The 13,658-nt window shown below is 33.7% G+C and overlaps 1 pseudogene; it reads right to left on the reverse strand.

Annotated features, from left to right (window-relative positions):
- Nucleotides 1-5,492: 5,492 nt before the first annotated feature.
- LOC148779271 (myrcene synthase TPS5FN-like) lies at nucleotides 5,493-8,303 on the reverse strand (annotated as a pseudogene).
- Between the last annotated feature and the right edge of the window lie 5,355 nt (nucleotides 8,304-13,658).

Raw genomic sequence — 13,658 nt, forward strand, 5'->3', positions numbered from 1 at the left:
CTATAAACAAATGAAAATATTGAAAATGGATAGTCTAGATAATGTGTCGCAAGATGCACTATTTCTTGGACTCAAAATATTTTTGTTTTTGTTTTAAATATTCATACATCTTGATGTCAAGATGATCAATTTGATGGTTTTTGAACATCAAAACAACCTTTTCCGATAGATTTTTAAGGTACCTCCGTAATTCAACATTTAAGGTTGCAACCTTATATGAACTTTTTTCATTTTAAATACATGTCTTATAGTGCATCAGATTTTTTTTTAGGGAAAAGTTTATATACGGTTACAACCTTAAAATTTAGAATCAAAGATGCACCTCAAAACTCTATCGGAAATGTTGTTAATGTTGAAAAAAAAGTTTTTGAATACCGGAAATAGTGCATCTTGCAACACATTATCAGATCGTCCATGTTCAAGATTTTCATATATATATATAGATCTACTTGATTTTAGCCATTTTTGAAATTTAAAATTTTCTAATTAGGTATGAAAATAGATTTTTAGATAATACTAATAATTTTTTATAACAAAATTACATGTTATAATAAAATTTTGAAGTGCGCCTTAATTGGATTGTTTAAGGTTGCAACGTTATATAAACCGGACCCTTTTTTTTAACCTTTATTTAAAAAGGACCCCGTATCTATGTGGCCAAGTCCGCATATGTAGAATTGCGGGGCTCTTAATAAATCCATTTTTGAGATTGATTTTAAGATTTAATTTTTAAGGACATGTAATCTCTAACATGGAGATCATGAATATGAAAAAATAAATAAATTTTAAAAACTAAAAATAATAATTCTAGTAAAAAAACATTTGTATCGTTAGTTTGTTAGTTTTCATTATTTTTAGATAGAACACCTACTTGCATCTATTTTTAAGATGGATACTTTACACGTTTTAGACCGCATAGGTAGAACTGCGGTCCAGCCCGCTTGAAACAATTTTCCATTTTAAAAAGACACAAAACAGTTTCATCAACCCCTCTCATCTTTAACTCAATACTCTTTCTCTAGCCTACTCCAATATCTCATTGATCCTTTCTTCTAAAAGCTAGCAATTCTTCTCTCTTTGGGTGCGTTTGATTGCTGGAAAGTAGGCGTTTTCTAGAAATTGGAAATTCTTTTTTGCTTGGAAGAAAGGCATTACTACAAGGAAAACTTGGTGTTTGCCTTTGACAACTTGCTGGAATGTTAAAAAAGTTCTAGCTACTTGTGTTTAACAACTTGTTGGAAGATTAAAATGTTCTGAGTATCTATGTTTGATTAGCTGTTGGAGTGCTGAAGAAGTTCGACGTAATTGTGCTTGATTAACTAGAAAGAGCTATTTTCATGTTGATTTTTTTATAAATTTTTTTTTTTTTATGAGAAAATATCAATTAAAACTGAAGTACATATTTAAATATGCATAGGTAATATCCACATGATTTTTTGATAAATAAAATTGATTTGCAAATATGCCAGTAAGTTATTATTTATTTTATTTGTTTTATTGTATGATTTCCATTCATACACACTCACATTGGTTTTGATTTATTTTGTGTCTCGTAAATCTAAGTTCCACTGTGTATCCACATTTGTGCGAGAGGGCTCGACTAGGTGAGCTCAATACTGACAAGCAGTTGTTTCCCATTAGGGAAAATTACACATCTCCCGAGTAAATCTTCTCACTTAAAAACCCGCAGCAAAATTATGCTCTCATTTGAATCTCATATAAAACAGAACCCTATCAATGTTTAATGTTTTCTTTCTCATTTACCCCCCAATATGAGAAAACGAGGTACTTTGGAATGAAAATGCTCTTATGACAACCCTGCTCTCTCATAAAATGAATAATGAGAAAACCATTCTTCCTCTCATAAAATGAATCTCACTCTCCCAAGAATATGATTCTCGGACATTAGAAGAGAAACAATCCATGACAGAGAGTTGTTCATGTAGATTTAGAAAGATCTAAATAAATAATAATTAAAAAAAAAAAAAGGAACAAGAGGAAAGATAGAGGGGCATGGTTCTTTTTTAAGAGAAAGGGGAGTAGATGGAAGGCCTCTATTATATGAGTACGATTCCTCCATTATTGTATAGTAAGTCCTCCTAAAGCCACTAATTGAATCGGATTTTATCTCCAACTCTATCTTAATTCCATTTCTTATTGGAGTATATTGGATCCAGATTCCAATATCCAATTTTCCTTTCCCAACTTGATTAGGATTGCATTTCATTTTTCTCGTTCTAATACTTCTCCTGATTTGAATATATTTCATTCTATATTCTCCTTATCTAAAATCAGTATTAGACTATGATTTCTCAAATCCTTATGTGACTCTTTCATATTAATCCTAAACTCAATAGGACTAACTGTTGGGTTTTTGTGACCATTAAAGATCTCATCAGAACTTGTACTAACTTTCACTAACTTCAATCGCTCTAACCATTGTTAATTTAATTGGCAACTCCTAATTCCATTAAGAAGTCCGTCCACCTAAAGGGGCAGACAACCTTCATAAACCAACAACTATGTACTCTTAAGTTACCACTATTATTACAATTTGACATCTTATTAGTAATATCTAGTATGAATTTGACATCTTATTAGTAATATCTAGTATGAATTCATCATTACAATGGATTAAGCACAACATAAAGAAGTACAATCATAATAGTTTTTCTTTTCTTAATGACTTACGTAGCATTTGCTCGTCTTAGGTGCAAAAGAAACTTCAAACCTAGATCCAAGAAAGAAAGTGGAGCCTAAACATCAATGCTAATGGGTTGGAAGAACAAGGATTTAAAATGATCTAAGTGTTGTAAATCCAGTAGGACCAAAACCAACTCCATATCGGTAGATAAACTCAAAGCACCTTGTAAAGTTTAAAATTTCTCTGATGATGGTCTTTGGAAGTGGAGATGGAGTGAAGCATTCTTCGTAATAATTTGGAACTGGAGATGAAGTGAAGCATTCTTCGTAATAAGTTGGAACTGGAGATGAAGTGAAGCATTCTTCGTGATGTTGCTTCTAATAATGCGTGTATATAATTTTCAGTTGTACTTTATTGTTATTATGTATTTGTGTAAAGATAATGTGGTCTACACTAAAAATATATTTGTATATAAATCCTTTTAGGATTTCATTAAAAAATAATGAGAATTTATCGAGATTGTTTCTCTCTAAGACTGTTTCTAAGTTTTTCATCTTCTCTAAATCTAATATGGTATCAGAGCTACAAAAATCCAATCATCTCTTCTGTATTGCTGTTTACAGAAATCCGATCATCTCTTCTTTGTTGCTTCTCACAGATCACCCATTTTGTGAAGGTTAATAATTAGTTTGCCCCTTGTTTAAATTTTTTTTTGATCAGCCCATAAATTTTTGACGACCGTCAAATCTCTTTCTCTCTCTACAAATCCATCTCCCGTATCTTAGTAAATTTTTTTTTTTCAAGCACATACCTTTCCACCTGCACTGCTCACACCCTAGTTCAACCACACATAGACCGGAGTTTTCATTTCTTCCTGGTTTCATTTCATCCGGAGTTTTCATTTCTTCCTGGTTTCAATATTTTTCAATCTCAAGATTATAGTTCTCATTATCATGGAAATAAGGGACCACCACCATCAGTCATTAATTTTGTTGAACCGTCTTTATCAAGTGCTAATCGTGCATCACCTCCAGTTGTTGATCCTCCTACAACACCTATCCAGCTTTTGCGGTCACTTCGAAAGTTAGTTTCGCCTGATCATCTTAACTTACCAGTGGTTAGCCCATACCCTACTTGTTCTCCTGCAACCATTACTAATCCATTGTTTCATTAGCCATCATCTTACTCTCAGGCATCTAAACTCCATTGTTGATGTATAGCTATGAATGAAGAAATTGCAGCTCCAGAGGCCAGTCACACCTGAGATTTGTCCTATTGCCCCTAGACAGGCATGTCATTGATAGTAAATAGGTTTATAAAGACACCATTGATCGGCACAAGGCCCAGTTAATTGCTCAAGGTTATGCCCACGAGCATGGCATCGATTATGAAGAAACTTTTGCTCTAGTTGCTAAGATGACCACTATTCGTACTCTTATTGTACTCGCGTCTATTCGTGCGTGGCCCATATGTCAGGTGGATGTAAAAAATGCATTCCTTAATGGCGAACTTCAAGAAGAAGTTTACATGTGTCAACCACCTAGGTTTGCTGCTCAAGATAAATCCTTAGTTTGTCGACTTTGTAAGGCAATTTACAGACTCAAACAAGCTCCTTGAGCATGGTTTGAGCTTTTCAAGCTGTCATTCTTACAACTGGCTTCATTCAAAGTAAACATGATCACTCTCTGTTTATTCGTAGCACAAAGAATGACATTTGCATAATTTTATTATATGTTGATGATATTCTTATATCTGACAATGATTTCACTTGTATCAAGGATGTGAAGCTACGATTGTAAGAAGAATTTCAAATGAAGGATTTTGAGGAAGTATGTTATTTCCTTGGCCTTGAGATATCTCGTTCTAAACGTGGTATTTATATACATTAATAGAAGTATGCACTTGATTTTGTTTCCAGTGCTCGTTTGAGTGCTGTGAAAGTTGTTGATACACCCATGGAACTCAATGTTAAACGTTCTGCATATGTTGGTGAACCTCTTCTTGAGCCTACAATGTATTATCCCTCATCTATCTCACCATGATGCCCAGATATTGCATATGTTGTCCATGTTGTGAGTTAGTTTGTTTTAGATCCTCGACAACCACATCTATCAGCAGTTCACCGACTTTTACGCTATGTTCGAGGTACTTTCAATTGTGAATTATTCTTTGACTCCACATCCTCTTTAGATATTAATGCGTATTCAGATACAAATTGGGCTTGTGATCTAGACAGTTGCAACTCTACTACAAGATATTGTGTATTTCTTGGATCATCATTAATATTATAGAAGAGCAAGAAACATGACACTGTCTCCAAGTCAAGCATAGAAGCTGAGTATCATCCTATGTCCTCTATTGCTAGTGAGATTGTTTGTGTTCGTTCTCTTGTCAATGAATTTGGTATCTCTATTTTAAATCCCACACATTTATATGCAGATAACCAACATGCAATTAATATTGCATCTAGTCTAATTTTCCATGAGAAAATAAAGTATATTAATGTAGCTTTCCATTATGTTAGTGATCACTATCTTGATGGTATATTATCTCTCCCTTATGTTTCTTCTATTAAGCAAAGGGCTAATATTTTCACCAAATCTGTTACTTGAAAATACCATGATTTTCTAGTGGACAAGCTAATGCTTTACTCGTGTCTGCATCAGTTTAAGGGGGGCGGGGGGGGGGGGGTGGAGTAATAATGTGTGTATAATTTTTAGTTGTACTTTATTGTCATTATATATTTGTGTAAGGATAATGTGGTCTACACTAAATATATATATTTGTATATAAATCCTTTTAAGAGTTTCATTCCAAAGTAATGGGAATTTATCGAGATTGTTTCTCTCTAAACTGTTTCTGAGCTCTTCATCTTCTCTAAATCTATTAGCTTCCACATATCATTGATTAAATTTCTTATGTGCTCCTGCGCTTGCTCATCTGATACGCCATTCTCTTGCATATAGCATTGTATGGATTTAAGTACGGCTCACCTTTTTAGTTCATTCTATATGCACATCAACAACACAATTCATGTTCTCAGATAAAAATGAATTTGAATAGTCTATGAGAAAATTTTTCTGTATAAGTTAGCACTCTTATGTTGTGTTATTTTATTGCATTTAGTTAATAAAAAGCAACAATGTTCAATCAAACTTCTATAGAAAATATATTGCATGTACCTTAATAGCTCTTGATAGAAGGACAAATAGCTCTTGACAGAAGGACATGTGTGATCTAGCCGGAGTATATAATAATTTTTTTTTCCAATTTTTTTCTTTTCCTCACGGCCTAGATTACTCACAAATAATCCTTTTATAAGACAAACACTTCAAATAAAATAAAATAAAAGAATACAATAGGATCTCAAGAACTTAAAGCCATTCAAACCTCACTTTTCATTAACAAAAGAAAAGACACAACTATGCTAGGAACTAAAAGACACAATAAATATAATATGGAAGAAACAAAAGAGGGTGCCGGAGATTACCTCAACTAGGCTTCTTGTACCCCACATCGAGTCACCACCTTCCGTTGGCACGGGATCTAATGGTGAACCTGTAATATAAATCGAAAAACCAAGTTTTGACAAACACCAATGGAACATGAACCCCTTATATCGTAAAACTCAAACCCTAGGTGAATCCCTTTAGCAACCTAGTTTGAGAGAGAGAGAGATGATTATCTTTTCTACCATAGCCATATAGTCTAAAGACAGATGAGAGATCATAAGAGAGACACCATGAGAGAGATGACAACTCTCAATAGCCTAAACCCCTTAGGTTCTTTTACAATGTAGGAGAGAGAGATATCTCAAAGATGAGATAGTGGGGTGTGCTCCTTTTGGGCTTTTATGAGAGAGAGAGAAACTTTCTTAAGAAAGAGATATTCTAAGTGGGGCTTGCCTCTTTTGGTAGGTTAAAAGGGAGATAGAAAGATATGTGTAGAGATTTTGGATAGAGACAATCCCTTCTTTATAGTGGTTGATCAAGATTAGAGTTTCTTAGGGTTTTCCTTGGCTTGCCACTTATGTGGGATTGAATATTCACCATTGATGTTGGGTGACTTGTGGGGTAAGAGATTTGAGCTCTTCATTCCATAGATGGGTCATCAACATCATATGAAAGGTGCTAGACCATTATCCCCCACTTTCCAAACCATTTTTCCATCAATAAATTCAAATAAGAAATTAATATATTATCATTTCTTATTTTATGCATAAACCATCTCATACATACTAAAATATCATTCAAAATTTCTTCAAAGTTTAAGCTTACTTAAAATAACATAAACTTATCTCTCAAGCTTAAAGCTTAATCTCCACAAAATAGAAGGTTTCTCTAAGTGGGGTGTGCTACCTATTTGGGCTCATAACGAGCCCCACCCAATATACAATGGTGGGACCAAAAGATCCATTGGGCCTCCCATGCAATTTAAGTTATTTTTGTAGTTTAGAAATATACAAAATTATTATTTGAATATTTAAATCATTATAAAATCAATATATTTGTTTTTATAAATCCAAATTTGATAAATAAAAATATCTAGAGATTTAAAAAAATTCTAATAACAATTCTGAAAATCAAATATAATTAAAATAAACAAAATTAAATACTTTGATTGGAAAATGATTTATATGGTCTAGGAATAAATATCCACTGGGGCACTCCATGTCCAAACGCGAACTACAAACCACACATGCTTTCTCAAACCGACCCATTGTTGCCCATGACCCACAATTTATATCGGAGATCATTATGGGTCACCAGAGTCTAGCCGATGGGAAATATATCACAGTCTTAGTATATGAATTTCAGATCCCCCTAGAGACGAAACCAATGTCATATTGACTTGATGCAATCTATAGCTCAATGATGCACAAGGGGTATCTCTCACACATGTACACGTGTCACCTTAAAAGATGGTTCGATTTTCCGAAAATGGCTATCAAAGTGCTTGTCGTGTAATGGTACAAATGATGAGGCTTTGGCCCCGTCTTTGAAGGCCTCCATCACACATAAGGGTCACATAGTCCCTCGGCACTCATCCGGACATACTTTGACCTTATCAAGGGCTAACCCACTAAACGCTCTTCAGTTATATCTCTATGCCCAGGTACCTTGGATTTTTCTCAATCAGCTGGACCTAGCATGTCAAGTACAGTCCAGTATCAACAAACATTGTTTGCTTAGTATGGTCCATATGAGACTACACTCCCACTAAATTCATATTTCACTATATCAATAAGTTCATGTACAAGCACTCATTAGGCACTTAATGACCACACACACCCAACAATTTTTATATCATTGATAAGTCCTTGAATCATGGAAGAACACCAGACGAGCTTTGGACCTTGCTTTAAACAACCAACTACTTCTTTTGCAATTCTCTCTTTAGAGAGAAAGTAACCATTAATTGTAAGAAGAGGACCAACTATTGAAGCATAGGCATTCGTTAAGTATTCATCTAGGGTTGGTTTGTACCCACTACGAAACCAATTTGCTTCTTTCAAGTATGCCTTGCAAAGACCAGCCCACTATAACAAGAGAAATACTGGTAAATCATACATAATTAAATGGATACAGTGATTAGAGAGTGGGAGTAGGGCACAGATGGTTAGGGGTGTGGATGCCTCAACATATGCCCCACCCTCCATTCCTACCGCTACTGCCATTATCATGTCAAAAAAAGAAAAGAAAAGAAAAGAAAAAGACCAGGACACAATGACTAATTTAAGTATGAAATGTGTACGGCCTTGTTGAGGGATCCTATGATGCAACCACCCTGTTCCTTTAGCGTCTGTTTGATAACTGGAAGCAAGTTAATGAAGATTGGAAGTTCCTCCTTGCTGGAAAGATAGAAGTAACTGTACAAAATTCTTGGTTTCTGTATTTGATAACCTCTTGGGAAGTTAAAAAAGTTCTTGGTTTCTGTATTTGATAACATGCTGGAAGATTAACAAGTGATATTGAAAGTGGCAAAAATGTAGAGCACAGGTTTCCGATAACAATTATTCAAGCCCTAAAATGATAATAGAGAGTAAATGAAAAACTCCCTAAAAAAATTAAAAACAAGTACTTCAATAAATCTCACACCGTGAACTATCCATTCCTTTAATTGTCAATAGCAGATTAAATACACCAAATTTTGGCAAAAAAACAACCTAGAGCAAAACAGATGATATAGATTGTGATGAACAGAATCACTTAATACCCATCCAGCAAGAAAGAAAAAAGACAGATCTTAAACACATTCAAATTGCACCTTTGACCCACCTAGCAAGAAAGAAAAAAGATAGATCTTGGACATCCACTCATCAAAAATCGGAAGGAAAAAAAAGAAAAAAAAAGAAGGGAAGACTAAATTTTTGTCCAAATGACTATATTTTCATGTTGAGATAGCCTTCACAATAAATAAAAAAAAATCCAAATCAGATTGTGGCGATCTTTAATGTCCATCGATGCAGTAATTAGAAAGAATCCATTCACACAAATACAAAATTGCATGTTTAGTGCATCTAGCAAGAGATTGAAAAGCATGCATGCCTAGGCATCCATTCAAATATCCATAGAAAGACTAAAAAATTCATCTAAAAATCCACATTTTCATAAGAAAACAATCTCATAGATATCCATTCATAAAATATCTGAAAAAGAAAATGTCTGGAAAAAGCAAGACGTCTTAGGCATCTATTTCATCATTAAGAATGTTTTCTCATAGGCAACAGTAAAAAAACCCAATTCAATTGGGCGAAGAGGAGGATACAGTCTGCAGGGTTAGTAAATTTCCTTTGGAACTCTAAAATGTTAATAAAAAAGAAAAACCACATTTCATTCACAAATTCTTCTTGAAATTTAATATGTTGGTACTAAAAAAGAAAACAAAAAAAAAAAGAAATATGTAAAAAAATGCATTATGTTTTGTCATAACATTTAGGGTGTGAAGTGTGATTTACTGGTGGAGGCCACAAAATAGGACCCAAAAGATAGGCTAGTGATTAGAAAAATTGTCCACTAGAATATAATTATGGAAAATGGTTTGATAGGGCTGTAGCCCTATCCAAATAAGTAAAGTCTCATCTCATAACTCATTGAAAATTGTAATTCAAGCATATATTGTAAAGAATTATCTATGCCGTCCATTTCACTTTAAAAATAATTGTTCATAGATTCGCAGTATTTGTACTATTTCTTTAGTTATAAACTTTATTGTCAATGTTAAAAATTGATTTTAAAGCCATTATGAAGATTTTCTTTGTCAAAAGTGCTTTCCGGACAAGAATTTGAGCTGAAGTTTTATTTTGTTTTCATAAAGCCTAGGCCTTATAGAAACCTAGTCCTATAATTTATAGTTAAATTAGCTAAGGAAAGCCATTCCCCATTTAAAGTAAGCAAAAGTGTGCTTCCCTCAAGGAAATACACATCTATCTTTACGATAGATGAAGAGTGGTGGTCTATCCAAAAAAGATAAAAACCAACGATCTAACATTTTTCTTCAAAACTTTATCATTTTTAATATTTAAAAATTATTTTTTCCATATTAAAGATCTTCATGTAGACATTATATGTACCTAAAAATTAAGTCAAAATCTATCTAAAAAATGAATCACGAAGAGGGGACGCAATCTACGTGAGTCCTAGGACTCATAAGAACTATTTCCTTAAAGTAATACTACCAATGAACTCTTGGGTGGACATTGTGAAGAGTCTCAGGTTTTTCTGAAGAGACTCAGTGTCCATTAATCAATATGAATATACATGTTTATCTTATATAGACAAATATAGATGATAAAAAAAAATAAAATAAAATCATAAACACATATATTATACCCAAACTTACCATAAAAATACAAGATATTGTACCTACACCTTCTATATTAACTTGGTAAACAATATATACTTTCCTTTCACACTCCCCCTCAAACTCAAGATGTTATGAGAGAGAGCAGCTGGAGTTTAAACACTAAGTTGAAGAAATGAAAAATTGAATCTTCAAGTGCATAGTGTGACCCATAGAGGCAGTGGTTGCCATGCTCATATTGCTTGATCAACATGCACATAGGAATAATACAACATGGCAAGCTCAAGCAACGACAAAATCAACAAGCCTCATAAATAGAAGGCTCTAATTCAATAGGCTTGAGCAACAGACAAAAACTTTAGATCTTCTCCAGAGACGAAAATAATCAAGTCAGTCAAGAAAATAAAATGTCACTTGGAAGAGCCAACATCGATTCAGCTGCTCACAGTCAGATATATATGATCGAGTAATAGAATAGCATACTCGATCATACAGGAAAGAACATGATTGAGTAACTGACTCGATCTTATAGGAATGGACACAAATAAGATAAATCTGGCTTTGATACCATGTGGAGAGTCTCAAGTTTCTCTAAAGAGAGTCAATGTCCATTAATCAATATGAATATACATGTTTGTCTTATATAGACAAATACATATGACAATAACAAAAATATCATACACCTATATTATATCCAGACTTACCATAAAAATACAAGATATTGTACCTACCGTTCCCATAGATACTGATTACAATATACACCTTTGATGTTAACCTGGTAGACAATATATACTTTCCTTTCACAGATATAAAGATGAAGTGGGGAGCACCATAGTAGTCAATTGTCCTGTTTTGGTGGGGTATCATCTATTTTGTCCAAAGGTAAAGATTGTTGTGGATATTTGTATTTGCATGTGTAGTATGAGTGTAGAACATAGTCATCAAGACCAAACCACCAACTAGTACCTTGGTTGATATGCTTTAAAGTGATTTTGAGTTAGATGAAAAACTGGTCAATATCAGTATTTGATCAATTTAGGCCAGTCGAACCATCTCGCTTTGATAGGTTCAACTCAACTATATTTATTTTTGGGTGCAGTTTGTATAGAGCCGAGGCTCTAAACAATCAAAGTAAAGTGCACCTTTAAATAGTGCCAAGAAATGTAGTTTCAATATTGGAAATCTTTGTGATAGCCATAAAATATGTTTTCATATTAAATTATAAAATTTAAAGTTTCAAAAATAGTGTAGATTGAGCAGATCTATGAAAACTTGAAAATCTTGAAAAATTGACGGTCCAAAAATGTATTACAAGATGCACGATTTTCAGAACTTGAAATCCATTCTTTTCTCATGTCCATCCATCTTGATGTCGAGATGATCAATTTGAGGATATTTAGGTATCAAAACAACCTCTTCTAATGAAATTTTGGAGGTAGCTTTAATTTGATTGTTTAAAGCCTCGGCTCTATATGAACTTTTTCCTTTATTTTTTTTTGTTCTCAAAATCTATTTGAATCAATTTGATTATCACTACATACAAAAGAAACAAAAGAGAGTCCAAACAAAGCCGAAGACACTCCAAGTTAGGATTGTGAAAGGGAAGGACCGGATTACAATAATCAGATTCTCTCCATAATTGAGTTGTTGTTTTCAAGTTTAGGTGAAGCAGGGTCCCTTCGTGTTTATAATTCCTTAATATTATCTAAAGTTTAAGTACGACCAAGTGAAGCCCATTTTTTCGGGTTGAGTAATCAAACTGTACATAAAATAAATTCTCTCTAAAAATAAATGTACCTCGAATTGTACATAAAATAAATAAATGTCCCTCGAATTGTACATAAAATAATCTACAATATGTTGCTATTTTAATGCTTTCAATTATTAGTTTTGAGATCATCTCACTATGCAAAATGTTACTATATATAGATAGTTTTGGATGCGTGGTGGCTCAAAAGTGAGTGCTAGGCAATAGGAGAGCAATGGATATGAGCCTTCCTCACTCTCTATCTTCACCCCTGAAGGGTTGCACCCGAGCCAGGGCAAGCCCAGTATTAGCCAGGGGTGCACCAAGGTTGAACCGGTGGGTGCGGTGTGCTTCGAGCCCTCCAACTCTCGAACCGTCAACACCTCGACGCTCTGCAAATTATAGGCCTAACCTTTGGGACTATGACATCATCCAGTCCATAAGGAGCAACTACACGGTGAGTCCTTGGCTCGAACATAAGGTGGTCACCAAAAGTATAATTTTTTGGATCGGTTTTATGCAGAGATAGAGGTGGTGTGGGTATCGAGTGCCCCAACATAATGTCTAGAAGTGTTTTTTTTTATGAGGTCCCATCTTAACATTTAAAAAGAAAGATAAACTTTTATGGCCCTAAATGAACTGGCCATTATGTTAAGGGAAAAGTTTATATATAGCCGAGGTTCGAATCAATCAAATTTGAGAGTACCTCAATAGTTTCACTAGAGGAGATTATTTTGATGCCCAAATCTCTTCAAATTGATCATCTTGATATCAAGATACATGGACATGAGAAAAAAATGGATTTCAAGTTTTGGCAATAGTATATTTTGTAATGCATTTTTGGACCGACAGTTTTCAAGATTTTTAAGTTTTCATACATATGTCGATTTACACTATTTTTGAAGCTTTAAACTTTATAAATAAATATGAAAATATAATTTAAGGCTATCACATAGATTTCTATTATTGAAACCACAATTTTCGATACTATTTGAAGGTAGGGTCTAATTGATTGTTAAGAGCCTAAGCTCTGTACAAACCGCACCCTTATGTTAAGGAAAAAAGAAAGATAAAAACTTATGGCCCCAATTGGACTGGCCATTTGGAGTAGACTGTCAAAGAAATCCTTCAACGTGGTTATTGCCCGTGGCACATGTTATTTGCTCCCATTGGAAATATTTTCTTTTATTTTTTTGCTTCCCCGCACGGTTAAAAACTTGTGGAGCTTTTAATTAGGGACTGTATACTATAAGACTATTGAGCTCACGATTACTCCTAGTTAGATTTCAAATTGTATGGCTTGGGGCATGTCACAAAATTTGAGAATATTTTTTGAACTTTGAGTAATAATGAAATACTCACAACCATCTAATTTGAAATCTGATGGACAAGAGTGATTGTGACTTTCTTGTATTAAAAATAAATAGTCTCTTTATATATATATTTTTTAATTAAGATAATAAT

Source organism: Amborella trichopoda, chromosome 13 (genome assembly GCF_054954075.1).
Source record: "Amborella trichopoda isolate Santa Cruz 75 chromosome 13, AtrichopodaSantaCruz75HAP2 v2.0, whole genome shotgun sequence".
Taxonomy (NCBI): domain Eukaryota; kingdom Viridiplantae; phylum Streptophyta; class Magnoliopsida; order Amborellales; family Amborellaceae; genus Amborella; species Amborella trichopoda.